General features: G+C 44.9%; 5 non-coding genes across 5 annotated transcripts; 2 read left to right on the top strand and 3 right to left on the bottom strand.

The window, feature by feature from the left end:
- Positions 1-72, bottom strand: TRNAA-UGC (transfer RNA alanine (anticodon UGC)). The gene has a single exon. It is a non-coding gene; the product is annotated as a tRNA-Ala (tRNA).
- A 5,425-nt stretch (positions 73-5,497) lies between these two features.
- On the bottom strand, positions 5,498-5,570 carry TRNAF-GAA (transfer RNA phenylalanine (anticodon GAA)). Its single transcript has one exon. It is a non-coding gene; the product is annotated as a tRNA-Phe (tRNA).
- A 3,072-nt stretch (positions 5,571-8,642) lies between these two features.
- Positions 8,643-8,715, top strand: TRNAF-GAA (transfer RNA phenylalanine (anticodon GAA)). Its single transcript has one exon. It is a non-coding gene; the product is annotated as a tRNA-Phe (tRNA).
- A 2,650-nt stretch (positions 8,716-11,365) lies between these two features.
- On the top strand, positions 11,366-11,437 carry TRNAA-UGC (transfer RNA alanine (anticodon UGC)). Its single transcript has one exon. It is a non-coding gene; the product is annotated as a tRNA-Ala (tRNA).
- A 4,643-nt stretch (positions 11,438-16,080) lies between these two features.
- On the bottom strand, positions 16,081-16,152 carry TRNAA-AGC (transfer RNA alanine (anticodon AGC)). Its single transcript has one exon. It is a non-coding gene; the product is annotated as a tRNA-Ala (tRNA).
- Positions 16,153-17,166: the final 1,014 nt, after the last annotated feature.

Here is a 17,166-nt window from a genome sequence, read left to right as displayed (position 1 = left end):
TGGAAGTGCCGGGGATCGAACCCGGGGCCTCACACATGCAAAGCGTGCGCTCTACCGCTGAGCTACACCCCCTCACCCATACAGCCCGAAAAACGCTTATCAGAGAAGGAGGCACCAAGGAAGCAGTGGAGGGAACTGACTTTTTACTGCAAGGCTGGAAATGGAAGGCAAAGCACTGGAGACCGAGTCACAGCACCCCACAGGAAGGGTCCACAGTGGCATGAACGCGGTGAGTAGCGGTAATCTCGGCTGCTGTGATGGGTGGCACGGAATAAAGTCTGTTTTCATTTCTTTCTGTGTCCCCAGAAACCTCAACCCGAGAGAGAAAGCTACTGACATTCGGCTTTTCCCTCCCGGAGCCCTTCACGATGGTTACTGTGTCCTGAGCCCGAATGCTGGGGGCCGATCTGACGATCTGACGGAGGAACGCGGTGCTGAGAGGAATCCCAGGGGAAGATGCACTCGCCGTTTCCTGGGCAGGGTCTTTGCGCTTGTGCTCTAGGCACCGGCTGACTCAGGGGCCCTGACATAGTCCGGAAGAGAAATGCACAAGGCATGAGCGAAAGCGCAGCTTCCAGGACGGAGAGAAGGTCTGAAATATGTGCAGGAAGCCGAAGGCAAATAGACGGAGGATTAAATGACAAGAGGAAACACTGGATGAAGCCTTTGTTAAAAAGAGAAGCCAAGGAGGATGAAGTGCAGAAAAGGAGGTTTTACAGATTCTTTGGGGAAGGAAGGAAGCCTGGGAGGGGGGAGGACTCGTGGCTCTGACCCATGAGTGCTCAGGGGACACACCTGTGAGGATGTGGTTACAGGTGCCCTCAGTCCAGGACTCTGGTCTCCAGCCGTGGGTGTGTGATGACCGGGAGGAGCACACATGTGAAGGGGGGTGAAGGCTGAAGAGTGAGCCTTGACATTTGGGGATAGGAGACCCATTCTCGAGTTAGGAGGAAACACACAAATCAGCTTTCTCTGGGCTGTTCTGAACTCTGGGATTTGTCATGACTGAGCTGGTGTTCTTTGAAGTACCTGAGAACGAGGAAAACTCTCTCCTGGCACCAGCCTTCTAGTGCCTATTAACAGCTCTTTCCTTTACTTTGACTGTTATATGAGTCTCTGTCATTATTCATAAGATAACACTGCGTCCCTTTGAAATTGACAGAAGATGATTTGCCTGCAGATGTAGTTCTGTGATTGGCTCATGGGATTTGTAGAATAAGGACAGGGAATGTGGAGAAATAGGATTCACAGAAGGAGAGAATTAGGTAAATGTCACACACAAACACTAAAGTGTGCACGTGTGTGTGTGTCTGCTTTACTGCGTGTGTACATAGGGAGAGGTGGCGGCATCTCGGCTGTTTGAGCTGTAACAGCGATATCAGCAAAGACTGCAGAAACCTCGATGGTCATTATCTTGCGTTGCTCCTGGAGAGACCTGGATGCCTGTTAGATTCTCAGGGATTTAGAATTTTATCTCTTTGTGTCATGAAGACATTGGGAATTTGGAAAAATTTAAGAGCAGTAGTAAAATTCAGTCTATCAACAGTACTAGTGGAACATATATACATATAAACTATAAGAGGAATTCATTAATACAGCATCCTCTGAGGATTTACACATTTAATTTTAGAGAAGAACACATTCATGCCATATTTGCCTTATTCTAAGTTAGGCAGTAAAACACACATTGATATTGTTTGTCCAATCAAATAAAATGCAATCTTCTGAATTCAGATGTGCTAGGTGACCCAATGAAGGAAGTGTGGTTCCTGTGTACTGTCCCTACTCTGATGCTGCTTCTGTTTGTACCAATTTTCCTTCTGCAATTTGATGCAGTTCTGATAATGGAGTATTATAAGTTATTTTCTCATGAATCAGTCAGTGTTCAGGTGTTGTCTGGGAAAATAGACACTTTGAAATGGAAACAGTTATTTGAAAAGTAGAGAAAATAGTTGAAAATGCAAACAAAGACCTATTATCCCCACACCAAAAGAATTTCGAGGCAGATGCTGAAGTTAGAGGGGAAACCATGGATATAGCTACTGAGTATTGATGTCTTTACTTGCTTTCATCTTTCAGTGCTCTATGTCCCCTTGAGAATGATCCACAAAATGATTCATAGGAGAGTGTGTATTTTTTCTTTTCCTTGGATGACAAAAAACTGAAAATTTGGAAATTCCAGACAGGACTGCAAGACTGTGAAGATGTCTGGTCAAAAAGAGAAGTTGGGGTGTCGTTGCAATTGCTTAAAAGCTTACCAGGCTTCAAAAATTTTCCTTATTATACTAGTTTAATAGTAGAGTGGATTCAGACAGAAATTGAGAATTTTGATTTGTGAAATTTGATTTTCCATGCATATACTGCACGAGTGTATATACACTCACTTACTAAGTGATTCTTTTAACCACAGGTCATTTCCACAACTGTGATGAAATCACCGCTGCACACCGCAGACCAAGATAGCATCAAAACAGAAATGTACCAGCACATTGGCATTAGTATATTGGAAATTCTTGGGCCAATAATTTCCTAGGTTTTGAAACTTTGAATAAACTATGCACTCCGTTAGTTAACTCTTCAAGGAGGACCTAAGTGGGTATACCAGCAAAGGAGACAGCATCAGGTACACATCTTGATTGGATTTGCAAATGGCTATAAGGGTGTTGCAACCCAATTCGATGCAACTATTAAGGGAGGGCTAATAAGTATGCAAAAGCAAAACTAGTGAGACTTCCGGAGAAGATGGCGGCTTAGTAAGACCCGCGGGTCTTAGTTCCTCCTCCAGAAAAGCAACTAAAGAAAGAGAAACAATACGAAACAGCTCCTGGAGTCAAGACAGAGACCAAAAAGACAGCGTACCCCATTCTGGAACGGCTGAACGGGCAGGGAGAATCCGCTGCGGTGAGATACCTGAGGGGCGCGCGTTTTCCCAGCCGGGGTGGCTGGTGACTGGGGTCCCCTCCACGCACGTGGCTCCCCGGTCTGACTGGGAACGTTGGATAGCGGGGCCCTCCCATCACGCTTGGTGTCTCGGGCCAGCTGGGCAATTTGGACCGGCACTCCCCCAAGCCGCAGCGGCCGGCGACCCCCGCCTCCACTTGCGGTTTCCCGGGCCGACTGCCATGCAGACAGACGAGCGCCACGAGCGCCACCTACTGAGCAGGAAAAGAAAAACAGAGCCCAGAGATTTCACAGAAAAACCTTTCAACCAGCTGGGTCCCACACCCAGGGAAATCTGATCAAATGCCCAGACACCAGCAGAAAATAATGGATGACGCTCGGAAAATTGAAGATATGGCCCAGTCAAAGGAACAAACCAATAGTTCAAATGAGATACAGGAGCTGAGACAACTAATGCTGAATATACGAACAGAAATGGAAAAACTCTTCAAAAACCAAATCAATAAATTGAGGGAGGACATGAAGAAGACATGGGCTGAACAAAAAGAAGAAATAGAAAATCTGAAAAAACAAATCACAGAACTTATGGGAGTGAAGGACAAAGAAGAAAAAATGGAAAAAACAATGGATACCTACAATGGTAGATCTAAAGAGACAGAAGCTACAATTAGTGAACTGGAGGATGGAACATCTGAATTCCACAAAGAAACAGATACTATAGGGAAAAGAATGGAAAAACTTGAGCAGGGGATCAGGGAACTGAATGACAATATGAAGCGCACAAATATACGTGTTGTGGGTGTCCCAGAAGGAGAAGAGAAGGGAAAAGGAGGAGAAAAACTAATGGAAGAAATTATCACTGAAAATTTCCCAACTCTTATGAAAGACCTAAATTTACAGATCCAAGAAGTGCAGCGCACCCCAAAGAGAATAGACCCAAATAGGCGTTCTCCAAGACATTTACTAGTTAGAATGTCAGAGGTCAAAGAGAAAGAGAGGATCTTGAAAGCAGCAAGAGGAAAACAATCTGTCACATACAAGGGAAACCCAATAAGACTATGTGTAGATTTCTCAGCAGAAACCATGGAAGCTAGAAGACAGTGGGATGATATATTTAAATTACTAAAAGAGAAAAACTGCCAACCAAGACTCCTATATCCAGCAAAATTGTCCTTCAAAAATGAAGGAGAAATTAAAACATTTATAGACAAAAAGTCACTGAGAGAATTTGTGACCAAGAGACCAGCTCTGCAAGAAATACTAAAGGGAGCACTAGAGTCAGATACGAAAAGACAGAAGAGAGAGGTATGGAGTAAAGTGTAGAAAGAAGGAAAATCAGATATGATATATATAATACAAAAGCCAAAATGGTAGAGGAAAATATTATCCAAACAGTAATAACACTAAAAGTTAATGGACTGAATTTCCCAATCAAAAGACATAGAATGGCAGAATGGATTACGACCCAGCAATACCACTGCTAGGTATCTACTCAAAGGACTTAAGGGCAAAGACACAGATGGACATTTGCACACCAGTGTTTATAGCAGCATTATCTACAATTGCAAAGAGATGGAAACAGCCAAAATGTCCATCAACAGACGAGTGGCTAAACAAACTGTGGCATATACCTATGATGGAATATTATGCAGCTTTAAGACAGACTAAACTTATGAAGCATGTAATAACATGGATGGACCTAGAGAACATTATGCTGAGTGAGTCTAGCCAAAAACTAAAGGACAAATACTGTATGGTCCCACTGATGTGAACCGACATTCGAGAATCAGCTTGGAATATATCATTGGTAACAGAGACCAGCAGGAGTTGGAAACAGGGTGAGATAATGGGTAATTGGAGCTGAAGGGATACAGACTTTGCAAGAGGACTAGATACAAAAACTCAAAAATGGACAGCACAATGATACCTGGGTGTAATGTAACTAGGTTGGAACACTGAGTGAAACTGCACCTGAAATATGGTTTTTTGTTTGTTTGTTTGTGTGTTTGTATCTTTTGTTTTTGTTTTTTTTCTTTTTCCTTTTTATATATATATATTTTATTAGTATTATTATTTTAATTCTCTTCTCTATATTAACATTCTATATCTTTTTCTGCTGTTTTGCTAGTTCTTTTCCTAAATCGATGCAAATGTACTAAGAAATGATGATCATACACCTATGTGATGATACTAAGAATTACTGAGTGCATGTGTAGAATGGTATGATTTCTAAATGTTGTGTTAATTTCTTTTCTTTTTTTGATTAATAAAAAAAATTTAAAAAGATATTGATTCATAAAACATATATAAAGGTGTAACAAAACATGATGCAATGTATGCCTGTGTCCATATCACCCAGTTTAAGGAAAAGAACATGATCATGTTCCTTTGAACCCTCCCTAATCACACCTTCTTTCTTTCCCCACAGAGGTAATCACTATCATGAATTTTGAACTCATTATTCCTTTGCTTTTCTATATCCTTTCATCACATATGTTTCAGTCTCTAAACAATTTATTATTATACTTTGCATATTTCTGAACTTTAATAAATTGAGTTAAATTGTAAGTAAAAAAAAAAAAAAAGCTAAACTAGTTGCCGAAACCCGGGATTGAACCAGGGACCTTTAGATCTTCAGTCTAACGCTCTCCCAACTGAGCTATTTCGGCCACGGGGACCTTTTGGTCTTCATTGCGACTGATAATGAAGCACCCTTAGATGTTCTTCCAAAATATCATAGGTTAAAGTTCCACGACGGTCAGTTAGGAAGAGGCTGGACTCACTTCTCTCCGGGATAAACGACTATGGGTCAGGCAGAATCCCTCTTTGACAAAAGATCCTGGTTCTGGAGATCCAGGAAGTGCTCCACCACACCTGGGAATGTGCGGCAAGAAGAGAGCAAAGCTGTGGCGAGAGGTGGCGAGTACCGCCCCCAGCCCGGCTCCTTGCGTCCCTGCCTGACTCTTGGGGCAGAAAGAGTCCCGTTCTCCAGTCTCTGGAGGGCGGGCAGCTCCAGACTGAAGGGCGGTGGGGGCGGGACCTGATCTAGCAGTGCGTCAGCTGTTGTCCAGAATGCCGGCACGCTGGGACCACGGACGGTTTCACCCCAGCCTGGTGGGCATGCCTTAGGAGCAGCAGGGAGGTAAGACTGCTTCGGCAGCGCAGGGGAGCAGGTTGCTGAGGAGTGCCTTCTGCTGGCGGGATTAAAAACGTGCACCTCCGGGAGGACATCTGAAATGCTTCTTGGTGAAGAGAAAAGGGCTCCTTCAAGCATCTAAAATGCTTCTTGGTAAAGAGAAGAGGGCTCCTTGAGGAGCCAAATTAAAGAGTTTTAGGCATCTTTACGAGACCTTCTCCCTGGGCCCTGAGGAGCTGGTGTGTGTCGCCTTCCAGGGTCACTGGCCCAACTATGGTTGGTAGTACTGAGGAATACAGAGTCGAAGAAGAGAAATAACACAAATCCAGTAAACAGCAAAATTCTCATAAGAGAGAGAATCTGATCTTCAGAGTAAACTCATGAAGATAATCTAATTACCAGACATCCACAAAATATTAAAACCCATCATGTGAAGAAGCAGTAAGATATGGTTCAGTCAATTTTTACTCATCTGTTTAAGAGATTTGTGGAACAAATTAAAGTCAAAGGAGATACAGAATCTGAAAGAACTAATGAATGATGTTCAAACAAGTCTCTTAAACAGATGAGTAAAAAGAAAGAAGGATAACAAATAAATAATAGTGGATAAGTGGTAAAAAAAAATGGGTAGATTGAAATAGTGGTCATCAATGACATGGATGGGTAAGGGTTATAAGATATGTGAGTTTTTTCTGTTTTCATTTTTTTTTTCTTTTCCTGGAGTGATGCAAATGTTCAAAAATGGTCACGGTGATGAATACATAACTATGTGATGAAATTGTGAACCATTGATGGTATACCATGTATGGACTCTATGTGTGCGAAGATTTTTCAATAAAAATAGTTTTTTAAAAAGAAGAATTTGAACCATGCAATCAAAACTGTTTGATCCCATGGGGCACAAGAAATGAAAAATGCACTAGAAGCACACAGCAGCTGACTTGAACAGGCAGAAGAATGGAGCTGTGAGCTGGAAGACAGTGAATTCAAAGAGGCAAAAGAACAGATAAAGAAAAGAAAGGGAAAAGCTGAGTAGGGATTTCTGGGAACTGTTTGAGAACATGAAGCATGCAAATAGATGCATTCATAGGTGTCCCAGAAGGAGTAGAGAAGAGAGAGGGGACAGAAAAAAATATTTGAGGAAATAAAGGTTAAAAATTCCCAACTCTTATCAAAGGCATTGATACCCAGCTCCATGAAGCACAATGTACCTCAGAATGAATAAATGCAAATAGACCTCCTCAAGACCTACTTCAGAATGTCAAATGCCAAAGATAAAGAGATAATTCTGAAAGCAGTAAAAGGAAAAAAGCATTCATTGCATACAAGGGATACTTGGTAAGAGAAATCACTAATTTCTTATCAAGAGCCATGGAGGCAAGAGGAAAGTGGTACAATTTATTCAAGATACTGAAAGAGAAAAATTGACAGCTGCGCTGGTTTAAATGTATTATATTTCCCAGAAAAGCCATGTTTGAATCCTGAGCCAATCTTCAGGGAGCAACTATTTCTTTTAATCCTGATTCCATACCTTAGGGCAGAACATTTGATTAGTTTACTGGAGCCCTTTAAAAGAGGAAACATTTTGGAGAGAGTTCAGAGCTGACATAGAGCTGACACAGATGTTGACACTTGGAGAAGAGAGACACAAATATTGGGGGATGCTCAGAGCCCAGTAGAAATTTCCATGTGATGTTAAGCAAGCCAGAACCTGCAGAGAGCCAAGGGAAACCAAGAGATGAAAGCCAGTCCTAGAGAAGCAAAGGGAGGAACCTTTACAGAACAGAAGCTGAAAACAATGGAGCTAGGAGCAAGGGACACGCAGATGCCAGCCACATGATTAAGAATTACTGATTATATATGTAGAATGGAATGATATCCTATTGTTTTGTTTGTTTGTTGTTAATTTTTTTAATTAATAAAAACATTTTAAAAATCAAAAAAACATATGAATAAAACTATATTAAAAAAAAAGATGCCTAAAACTCTTTAATTTCACTCCCCAATGAGTCCTCTTCTCTTTACCAAGAATCATTTCAGATGTCTTCCCGGAGGTGCACGTTTTTCTCCCGCCAGCAGAGGGCACTCCTCAGCAACCTGCTCCCCTGCCCTGCCGAAGCAGTCTTACCTCCCTCCTGCTCCAGACAAAGGCATGCCCACCAGGCTGGGGTGAAACCGTCCGTGGTTCCAGCGTGCCGGCTTTCTGGACAACAACTGACGCACTGCTAGATCAGATCCCGCCCCCACCGCCCTTCAGTCTGGAGCTGCCCGCCCTCCAGAGACTGGAGAACAGGACTCTTTCTGCCCCAAGAGTCAGGCAGGGACGCAAGGAGCCGGGCTGGGGGCGGTACTCGCCACCTCTCGCCACAGCTTTGCTCTCTTCTTCCCGCACATTCCCAGGTGTGGTGGAGCACTTCCTGGATCTCCAGAACCAGGATCTTTTGTCAAAGAGGGTTACTGCCTGACTCATAGTCGTTTATCCTTGAGATAAGTGAGTCCAGCGTCTTTCTAATTGACCGTCGTGGAACTTCTCCGTATGACATTTTGGAAGAGCATCTAACGAAGCTTCATCATTGGCCACAATGTAGATATTAAAGTGTCCGTGGCCGAAGTAGCTCAGTTGGGAGAGCGTTAGACTGAAGATGTAAAAGTCCCTGATTCAATCCCGGGTTTCGGCAATTAGTGTCGCGCTTTTGCGTACTTATTAGCCCTCCCTTAATAGTTGCATCAAATTGAGTTGCAACACCTTTACAGCCATTTGCAAATCCAATCAAGGTGTGTACGTGACACTGTCTCCTTTGCTGGTATATCTACTTAGGTCCTCCTTGAAGCGCTAACTAACAGAGTGCATATTTTATTCAAAAGTTTCAAAACCTATGAAATTATTGGCCTAAGAATTTCCAACATACTAATGTCAATGTGCTGGTACATTTCTGTTTTGATGCTATCTCGGTCTGCCGTGTGCAGGGGTGATTTCATCACAGTTGCGGAAATGGCATGTGGTTAAAGAACCACTTAGTAGGTGAGTGTATGTATACTCGTGCAGTACACGCATGGAAAATCAAATTTCACACATCAAAATTCTGAATTTCTGTCTGAATATACTCTATTATTAATATTCTATAATAAGGAAAATTTTCGAAGCCTGGTAAGCTTTTAAGCAATTGCAACGACACCCCAACTTCTCTTTTTGACCAGACATCTTTGCAGTCTTGCACTCCTGTCTGGAATTTCCAAATTTTCAGTTATTTCTGTTTTGTCATCCACTAAAAAGGAAAAATGAACACTCCTCTATGAATTATTTTGTGAATCATTCTCAAGGGGACATACAACACTGAAAAATGAAAGCAAGTAAAGACATCAAGACTCAGTAACTATACTCCATATTTTCCCCTCTAACTTCAGCATCTGCCTCAAAATTCTTTTGGGGGATAATAGGTCCTTTTTTTTTTTTTTTTCCGGATTTTCAACTATTTTCTCTTCTTTTCAAATAACTGTTTCCAGACAATACCTGAACACTGACTGATTCATGAGAAAATAACTTATAATACTCCATTATCAGAACTGCATCAAATTGCAGAAGGAAAATTGGTACAAACAGAAGCAGCATCAGAGTAGGGACAGTACACAGGAACCACACTTCCTTCATTGGGTCACCTAGCACATCTGAATTCAGAAGATTGCGTTTTATTTGATTGGACAAACAATATCAATGTGTGTTTTACTGCCTAACTTAGAATAAGGCAAATATGGCATGAATGTGTTCTTCTCTAAAATTAAATGTGTAAATCCTCAGAGGATGCTGTATTAATGAATTCCTCTTATAGTTTATATGTATATATGTTCCACTAGTACTGTTGATAGACTGAATTTTACTACTGCTCTTAAATTTTTCCAAATTCCCAATGTCTTCATGACACAAAGAGATAAAATTCTAAATCCCTGAGAATCTAACAGGCATCCAGGTCTCTCCAGGAGCAACGCAAGATAATGACCATCGAGGTTTCTGCAGTCTTTGCTGATATCGCTGTTACAGCTCAAACAGCCGAGATGCCGCCACCTCTCCCTATGTACACATGCAGTAAAGCAGACACACACACACGTGCACACTTTAGTGTTTGTGTGTGACACTTACCTAATTCTCTCCTTCTGTGAATCCTATTTCTCCACATTCTCTGTCCTTATTCTACAAATCCCATGAGCCAATCACAGAACTACATCTGCAGGCAAATCATCTTCTGTCAATTTCAAAGGGACGCAGTGTTATCTTATGAATAATGACAGAGACTCATATAACAGTCAAAGTAAAGGAAAGAGCTGTTAATAGGCACTAGAAGGCTGGTGCCAGGAGAGAGTTTTCCTCGTTCTCAGGTACTTCAAAGAACACCAGCTCAGTCATGACAAATCCCAGAGTTCAGAACAGCCCAGAGAAAGCTGATTTGTGTGTTTCCTCCTAACTCGAGAATGGGTCTCCTATCCCCAAATGTCAAGGCTCACTCTTCAGCCTTCACCCCCCTTCACATGTGCGCTCCTCCCGGTCATCACACACCCACGGCTGGAGACCAGAGTCCTGGACTGAGGGCACCTGTAACCACATCCTCACAGGTGTGTCCCCTGAGCACTCATGGGTCAGAGCCACGAGTCCTCCCCCCTCCCAGGCTTCCTTCCTTCCCCAAAGAATCTGTAAAACCTCCTTTTCTGCACTTCATCCTCCTTGGCTTCTCTTTTTAACAAAGGCTTCATCCAGTGTTTCCTCTTGTCATTTAATCCTCCGTCTATTTGCCTTCGGCTTCCTGCACATATTTCAGACCTTCTCTCCGTCCTGGAAGCTGCGCTTTCGCTCATGCCTTGTGCATTTCTCTTCCGGACTATGTCAGGGCCCCTGAGTCAGCCGGTGCCTAGAGCACAAGCGCAAAGACCCTGCCCAGGAAACGGCGAGTGCATCTTCCCCTGGGATTCCTCTCAGCACCGCGTTCCTCCGTCAGATCGTCAGATCGGCCCCCAGCATTCGGGCTCAGGACACAGTAACCATCGTGAAGGGCTCCGGGAGGGAAAAGCCGAATGTCAGTAGCTTTCTCTCTCGGGTTGAGGTTTCTGGGGACACAGAAAGAAATGAAAACAGACTTTATTCCGTGCCACCCATCACAGCAGCCGAGATTACCGCTACTCACCGCGTTCATGCCACTGTGGACCCTTCCTGTGGGGTGCTGTGACTCGGTCTCCAGTGCTTTGCCTTCCATTTCCAGCCTTGCAGTAAAAAGTCAGTTCCCTCCACTGCTTCCTTGGTGCCTCCTTCTCTGATAAGCGTTTTTCGGGCTGTATGGGTGAGGGGGTGTAGCTCAGCGGTAGAGCGCACGCTTTGCATGTGTGAGGCCCCGGGTTCGATCCCCGGCACTTCCACATCTTACCTACTTTCACCTTATCTTCCGGACTCAAAGGAAAACAGTACTATTTTCATTTCTATACTGTGCCCGCGCACATGGAAAGTAAAAATAAACCCCGTAGATTACTTTAAATATCCACGCTGTGAGCCTCGACCTTACGTAAGAGGACTGAAGCGGCAGAGCAGGGCGACAGCGCAGAGAAAGAGCGCGTCTCAGCACAGTCTCTGCAACACCAAAGCCACATCCACGCGCCCTTACCGTGGCTGCTCTCTGTACTATCATTAAGGAGATGTAAAGGCGGAAAGGACACGGGGAGGGCCGCTTAGTTTGTCTTGGTTCTTTTTGTTTCCCGGGGATTGGAGAGAGGGTGATTAGGCAAGCAGAGAAGGCTGTCCACTCCACTGATTCCTCTTCCTGTCCCCACCTATTGACTTGCACAGGGAGCACCGCCCAGAGCTCGGTCCATAAAGAGGCAATGACGGCTGTGAATCCAACGCTGGGTGTATCATCCCGGAGTGTCGGGCCATTAGATGCTACCACACAGGAAAGTAAGAAATAACTGTTCCAAATGATATTCCCAAGTGATATTCCATACTGTCCACTTTCCTGTGCTTTCCCACTAACATTTTTCTCATTCTTTTAACTCTATATAAAGCAATGCCAGGGAATCTCAGCATCTAACAGAACATTCCATTAAGCAAAGGAAGGTTTATTTGTCAGAGTGGAAAGTGGGTGCACAGTAAAATGTGACTATCACGGGTGTGCTGGATGCTTCCGCTGGTGAAAAAGGACCACTTCCTCTGTTCTTTCTGGTTTAATCCGGTCATATCTGGTTTCGTACGTCCAGAAAACTAGGAATTTCCTGTCTTCTGATGCTCTTTTCAGGATTTCCAATGCTTCATTCCGATGTCAAGACGGGTGCTATCTGTGCACCTATTTTCTGTTTGGCGTTTGTTCCCATTTCCATGCGCACGATCACGCGCTCCCACTAACACCTGAGGTGCTTTCGGCCACAGGCGGGGCAGACCCTGCCTCTACATTCCATTCTCCGTCCACGCTCGCGCAGGAGTGCGAACCACGCGGCTTCCCTCGAGTCCACTAGACCCGCGGAGGCTCCTCTACTGAAGAACTCAACCACCGGCGCCTGCAACTTGCTGAAGCGACGAAAGAGCACCGAGGCGCGCACAGAGGCGCGGCGGTCCGAGGCAGGACAGGGAGGTCTTCTTGCGGGACGGTGGGTCAGCTCCCTTCACCCAGCTGGGTCTTTTTCGCCTCCCGGGGTCCTGGAAGGAGATTAGCAGAGACGGGCTGCGGGGTGCTCTCTGTCTCTCTGTCAAATCTCAGGGCCCTCCAGGGCTCCGCCCCTCCCTCCTCCGTCTCCTTTCCTAGGCTGCTGCCATCAGGCAGCCCACCACGCCCACAGCCTCCCTCTCCTCAACTCTGGCCATGTCCCTCTCTGACACTTTCGCCTTTTCAACTCCTCTTCTCTGTTAAATTTCCCAGTTAGCTCCACTCGCTGTCGGTCAATTCTCTGTGGGCTTTCGTAAGAGTGACCTCCAGTGTAGCTCTCAACTCTCTTTGAACACTCTTAGCCACTGATACCTTATTTTAAATGAAGGAGTTTGATGTTTTCTGAAGTATAGATTAAACTTAAGTAAATGAAGCATTTCTGTGGCTCCCCAAAGCAAAGGGAACGGCAAATGAGTCGTGGGCTGTCCTACACATGCATTTTATTGAGGAACTATATAATTGAGATAAATGCCAGTGCTTGTTCCAAATAGTTTGCTGTGAAATCCATGATCATTAATGCCATTCTATTCTCAATTCAATTGATCCATATATTCTATTTAAGTTCAAGTTTGAAGATATCAAATTTGGACAGTGATGGCATTGATGCTCCTTGAGGAATGGAAGTTTTATCCCATGTAGTTGAAATTTTCAATAATTTTTATAGTATTAAATATATTCACAGCCTAATATTCCAACCACCTCATGAACAAAGCATTCATTTGTGTTGATGTAGCACTAAAGAGTGGAATCCATGGCTGATTAGAACTTGAGCATCTCATGCACGAGTGGAAACAAAATTCAGTGTGTAGATGGGAATGAAAGAGAAAGTAAGCTCAAAGAAGATAGAGACTGACCAAAGTTTATTATTTGACGGGGTTTAGAGAAGTTCCTTGGCTATGACGTGGCATAGATCGTTGGATGGAGTTTCAATTTTTCAATGAGAGATTTCAGTGTTTAAGTCCCTGTAGGGGGCTAGTCTTACGACTGGCTTTGCCTACATATTTCTAACTTTTACACAGAGGCTAGATTCCCTTTGGAAATTCTTCAAGGCGTCTGTACTGTGTACCTCTTTTCATACTGTGCTCCTCCTGTTTCCTCAACTGTCTCGTACAAGGCAAGGCTTTGAGGGGACAAACTAGGGTCGCAACAGAAAGAGAAACCGTTGGTCAAATGTATGCACTTCAGGAATCTACTCTATCCTCCCTCTGTGGGCAGGAAAGCAGCTTTGGAGTCTCTTACAAGGATTCGGTGGATACGCAAAGAGTTCATTTAGGCATGAAAATGAAAATACTTGAGAGACAAAGAAAGAGTGCAGATTGACTCAGGATTTGGAGTCATACTAAATTTTGGGAAAGAAGGATTCACTTAAGAATACCTCAGCAAATTTGACTAGCCTTCTGCAGAGCTCATAAGATGCAGGGATAAGCAGGACTTATGCCTGGTTTTAACATTTTTGTTGTTGTTAGGTTGATTTCTTTTCAATTGGAAACAAGAAACAGAAAATTCCTGCCATGAACATAGAAGAAATACTCTAAAATGAAGAGAAGTGTCATAGTTGTGCCATGTGACACCCATCGAAGGAGCTGAAAATGATGAGTAGACTTGGAGTGCAAATGCCTGATCCAGGAGCTAAATTCTGCAATGAAATTAGTGTAGATGAAAATGGAGAATGACAGCCAGGAAGGGAGAAGATCAGAAGAGGGTGGTTCATTTTCTGTTCATGGGCATCTTATATTTTATCCCCATTTCTGTCTTCTTTTCTTGTCAGTAATATTGGAAAATGGTACCTCAGGTGAAAATATTGATGAATCTGGTTGCTTGTGACTGTGCACTCATTTCTTCCCTATGTTGTTGCAACCACGCTGTACAATGGCAAATCACTGGGTCTTTTCTTAAAAAAATATTTTCATCAGAAAAGGGATACTCTCATGCAAAAAGAATGAAAGCTGACCCCTGCCATGCAGCATACAAAGAAAAAAAGATTTTTATGGAGGAACCGTCACACACATACAGTCCATACATAGTGTACAATCAATGGTTCATGATGTCATCACATAATTCTGTGCTCAACACCATGATCATTTTTAGAACACTTGCATCACCACAGTGAAAAAAAAAAATCATGTACATCCCATACACTTTACCCTTCCCTCTCATTGACCAATACTATTTCAATCTTCACAATTTGTTTTACCCCTTATCCAACCTATTATTTATTTTTTATCCATATTGTTTTACTCATCAGTCCTTACCAGAGATAAAAGGAGCACAGACGCAAGGTTTCCACAGTCACATGTCACATTGTAAAAGCTATGTACTTCTACAATCATCTCCAAGAATCAAGGCTACTGGAATACAGCTCTACAGTTTCAAGCACTTCCCTCCAGCCACTTCGATACACCCTAAACTAAAAAGGGATATCTATCTATATAATGCATAAGAATAATCTCCAGGACAACCTCTGGACTCTGTTCGAAATCTCTCAGCCACTGAGATTTTATAATGTGTCATTTCTCTCTTCCCCTTTTTGGTTGAGAAGCCTTTCTCAATCCCATGATGTGGGACATGGTCTCCTGAAGGTTCTGTGACATTAGTAGCACTCCCTCTATCTGACCATTTAGAGTTCCCATTGATTCAATTATAGAACATGAAATTCCCAAGTGGTACCCCAGAAAATCCCCTTGCATTCAGACATATTCCTCCCTAACTTCAGGGTGCAGTAGCAATGCAACTTGTGAAAATGACCTGCAAGCCTGTGAATCATTTTGACAAAAATGACAACACTTCAAAGGGAAGACAGGGAAATGCATGGGGACCTCTAGGCTGTCCATCAAAAGCTCTCCTGACACAGCTATTTGAGCACACCAGAACATTTCTGCAAATAGTTTCCCAGCTGCCAAGTTTGGAAGCCCCCAGGGTCTTTGAGAGAAGTCATTCCTCACCCAGTCTTTATCCATGAGGACATGGTGGGCTCCTCAGGGATGAAGAGCTGGCTCACAGCTCTCAGAGACTAGTGACCAAAAGGACCTTCTCCAGGCAGGGCGGATTGGATGGTGTGAAAGGGGAGGGCAGGGCAGGAAATACAGAGTGTGATGCTTTCCTTCTTCAGTCTGTCAGTTGACCCAGGCGTGGGAGAGAGAAGGGACGGGGTGACAGAGAGAGGAAAATCCTAAAGGATCGTCCCAGGGCACCTTCCTTTTTTTTTTATTTTTACTTTGGTGGTCTTTTCTTTTTGGTGTGACTTGTGAATGTTCCAGTGTGCAGTGCTTCCTGCTTAAGATTCAGGAGACCCAGCATAGCATAGCCTTTGGTTAGGGAAGATCCTCTGTTGCGTTAGGGATTATGAAAAGTTAACTCCCGAGAGTGGGATGGAGGTGCTGGGGATCGAACCCAGGGCCTCGTGCATGCTAAGCACGCGCTCTACCACTGAGCTACACCCCCTGGGCGTTGTCCCACGGTATGCACGGGAAGTGGTGTTACCTGATCTCTTGGTGTTTGAGGATTTACTGAGTAACTGAAGTCCACGCTGCTGTTTCTGAAACCCTCAAGAAAGGGACTTAGCATTGTGGAGTGGAAGACCCCGTTCCTGCCACTTGCAGCTCGCTCAGCTGTCAGCCGCTCCAGGGACTGCGCCGAGCGGACCTCATCGCGGCGTGGGAGCTGCAGCCCGCCAAGGACAGCGGCAGGATGGAGCCTTCTCCTGACACTCCACATCGCTGCCTCTCCACCTGGACCAGGTAGAGTGCAAGGATGATGTGAAAACCGGGACCGCGAGAGCGTCGCAGGAAATTTAGGGCCAGGTGGGGAGAAAGAGCGAATTGGCATGAGCTCACAGGACTGGGTGTGGGGCCAGACGCCCCCGGCCCTCCTCAAGGCCCAGAACAGGGGTCAAGAGAGCAGACGGTCTCCCCGGAGGGCAGGACGGCAGCGCGGAGGGGAAAGGCCTTGAGTGCCCCTCGGTCTTCCACGCCCGTCTCAGGAGACCTGGGCGCTGTGGTTCCCTAATGGTTGCGCTGGAGACCCGGGCCGCGCCGGTACGGACGTCTCGGTGGTGAAATCCTCTACCGCCTCGTGCTTTTCCGTCCCCTCGCGGGGCGCAGAGCACCCCACGGCCGCCGCGGAGAACTTCTCTCTTCCAAGCCCCGGCGAGGCCAGGCCCGCTTCTGGGCATGGGGTGACTCGGGGTCTCGCAGCCGCACCCCCAGCTCCGCACCAACCCGGACCCGGCCCGAAGTGGGATGAAAGCGTGCGTCGCAGAGACCCGGGCGTCCTGTGCGCGGGGATCCCGGTGGAGAGCGCGGCGCGGAGAGCGCAGTGGAGCGCTGTGCAGGGCGCCCGGAGTGAGCATTTCTGTTGGCCGGGCAGGAGCTGCAGGGCCTGGTAGCTTCGCAGAGCCGCGGGACCTCTGTCTGTCCTGCTGTCCGTCTGCGGTGGTAGTTGTCCTGTGCATTGCAG

This window comes from Tamandua tetradactyla, chromosome 5 (genome assembly GCF_023851605.1).
Source record: "Tamandua tetradactyla isolate mTamTet1 chromosome 5, mTamTet1.pri, whole genome shotgun sequence".
Taxonomy (NCBI): Eukaryota; Metazoa; Chordata; class Mammalia; order Pilosa; family Myrmecophagidae; genus Tamandua; species Tamandua tetradactyla.
This window is presented reverse-complemented; position numbering and strand designations above follow the sequence as displayed.